Raw genomic sequence first — 3,137 nt, 5'->3', positions numbered from 1 at the left:
CTAGGCTGGGCTCAGTGTCACAGTCTTAGAGTCTCAATTTTCCTTTGGGGGAGGAACTTTGAGCGAAGTTTTCTGTGCTTGCTGCTTAAAGGCTGGTTAACTGAAAAATCATGGAATGGGGTGTGTGTGTATGTGTATGTGTAAGAAGGGAATACTTACCAGTTCAAGCCACAAGGTGGTAAACAGTGAAGGTGTTTCTTTTTTGCCTGCAGATTTGGTGGAAAGCATTTTATTGTCAGTTCTGCTTGTGGAGATCTTTGATGCTGGCATAGGGTTGGAGGAAGCAAGGCTTCCACTCGGGGTTTGTTTCAATCTGGGAAATAAGGATAGCTTAAAGATATGTTCTGTACAAAACAAATTACTTTCTTAAGCTTAAAATTAATTCTTGACTTCGCTAGTTTGAATACAATGGTGTATATTAAGTCAATTACTTCAGAAAGGGAAATGCAACATTTATGGTAAAGGTAATATATATGTAGCTCCTTTTACTTCTGTTGTCTGTACACTGAGAAAGCTTTTGTGGAGTGCACACAGAAAAAAAACTGCTTCACTCTGCCTAAGACTGGGTGATGGAAGCATTACTGTTTGTGTTGATCATCAGCACAATGAGGTTGTGTTCTTTATTGCATGGCCACAGTGTGACTCTAGGAAAGGGAAGACTCGAGCTGGCTAGTAGTTCTGATAGTACCATTCCGTAAGAATTTGTTTGTTTGTTTAGGAATCCCTGGTCTATTGTATCAACAAGTCAAACTTTGATGCTCTGCTTTTGTCTCTGTGGTCTTAACACTGCATCTGACTTTGCAAAAAGTCAGAGTATTACAGTTAAATATGATGTGTCCCTGCCTTGCTTATTCTCTCTACATTTTTTCTGTAGTTGTGGTCATGTCTGTGTCTGAGAAATGCTGCCCAGAATCTCGGTAGAACAAAGTATTGCCTTATCCATGGTATCAACAGTTGGCTCGGAGTGTGCATCCATGTGCAGTCACTGTGATGACATCTGGGGCTGCTGGAGTCCTCATAGAAAAGGTGTTTGGAAAAGGGGATCAACAGTTAGTATAGATTCCTATATTTTTACCAGACTCCAAGGGAATCTTTGTTAATATCTGGTTTAGTCTCTTGGGGAACACAGGTTAGGGATTTCACTTGTTAATTTCTACATCCTACTTGATGTGAGAATTGGGCAGCATTTGAAAATAGTTAATTGAATGAAGGAGACATTGACCTGAAGGTACTTTTAACTAGGGACAGATTTATAGCAACAAACATGTTTTAACAGTCTCCTCCCAAATGGAGCCTTTGTATTAGTTACACAGTTTCACATTTTTTTAATTTAATTTTGTTTAGTTTTTATGTTTTCTGCTTCCCTCTTTCCACTTCCCTCTTCCTTGTTTTTTTTTTTTTCTTTGTGTGTGGTTTTTCTTTTGTATTTTTTAAAAAAACTGGAGTTCTTGCAACTTCTCTTCTTGTCCCCTTTCCCCAGTCTCACAAGTGCAATAGGCATAGAAATTATTCCTCTTCCTGTGGAAGATGTTCATGAAGGATGCCTCTTTCATATTTTAAGGTTTCACAACTGAGAATACTTTAGACTTTCTGAAAATGCTACAAAGAAACCCATGAAGCTTCAAAACTCTTTTCTATAGGAAGAACCATTTTATGGAAAAAAACAACTCCAAACCCAATCCTCTTAACCAGTGCTCTGCCGAGCAAAACCAAATAGTAGAAAGTTCATGCAAAGTTTAGGTATCTTTCTATCAAGCTGTTGTAATGGTTTTATTTAATGTCTTCAGGACTAGCATGTTACAAATGCATATGATTATTCATGACACCTTTTGTGGGGCAAATTAACAGAGACTACTAATCACCTCCTACTAAGCTTTTTCCAAAAGAAAATAGAAAAAGCTTATGTATGTAATTAAGCTCCTAATAACCTGTCTTCAGCCAAAATGATTTACTGGATCATAATCTTCTGTAAGAGGTTCTGTGTCCACAGACAAAGGCATGCAAAGGCAGAGTTGCTGCCAACATAGTAGGTGTAGTAGGGACAGCACATTTCTTGCATGCAGAGATGTTGTTAGAAGAAGTCTGGTCCTTGTTTCATGCCTGTGTTGTTGGTGATAGATTGTTTAAACTCTGTGCATCAGTACAAACATCTGCATACACAGATCTGTCATAATATTGCAGTACTGGATGGTTTGGTTTTTTTACTGATGATATATAATTGAATATAAATATATATAAATATAATTGATATATAATTGAATATAACATTTTAAATTGAGCTTCTCTCAGCTTTTTCAGTTATTCTTTTCAAAATCAATTCATTGGTCAGCTTTATTGAGCTATGGGCCAATATGGCCTGATTTGAGAAGACAGATTTTGATTGAGTTTTTTTAGTATGACCCATATTTCTTCTGGGCAAAGACAGCATAGTAGTTGCACTTATTGGCCCAGCAGTCATTCTGTGAAAAGAGAGCATTCTGTTCAGTGAAAAGAGAGCACTGAAGTGCACCTCATTTGAAGTCTGCATTACAGCCACAGAATCAGGCTGAATTTCTAAGTCTGACTGAATTTAATAGTATGAAATGGTGACCTGTCATCATTTTCCAAAGGCCTCAAGGGATCTGTTTAATACAATACAATCTTTTCCCATGATTTGACACAATTTGTTGATTGTTCAAGTTGTCTGTTTTTAAAAAACAAGCAGAGCTGTAAATAAATAGTAAGAGCAGTGTGACTGATCTGTTGTAAAACATTTGCTGTTGAAGATCTTGTATAGCACCATCAATAATGGTGTAATGTCTGTTGTATTAATAAGCTTTCAATGTAATCTGAACCTGATATTCCTTGTCTGCCATGGCCTTTCTGTGTGACCAATGACAAAATCTTAGCTCTGTCTTAAGTTCCATTTTATAGCTGGGGATGATAATATTTCTCTTCCTCACAACTGTGTGTTGAAGCTGTAAATAAGAAAGGACAGAGCTCAGGGTCTGTGGTAATATGGAATTTATTATTCACCTAATCCATATATTGAATGTGGCTTGATGCATACTTAAGTAAGTGAATAGTAGGTATCTAAAAAATAAAAACTAAATCAATATAATTATTGCTAGAAAAAGAAAATAGTAAGCAAGATGCAG

This window comes from Acanthisitta chloris, unplaced genomic scaffold (assembly GCF_000695815.1).
Source record: "Acanthisitta chloris isolate BGI_N310 unplaced genomic scaffold, ASM69581v1 scaffold7942, whole genome shotgun sequence".
In the NCBI taxonomy this organism is placed as follows: Eukaryota; Metazoa; Chordata; class Aves; order Passeriformes; family Acanthisittidae; genus Acanthisitta; species Acanthisitta chloris.
The sequence above is the reverse complement of the archived record's forward strand: the minus strand, read 5'-3'. Positions refer to the sequence as shown.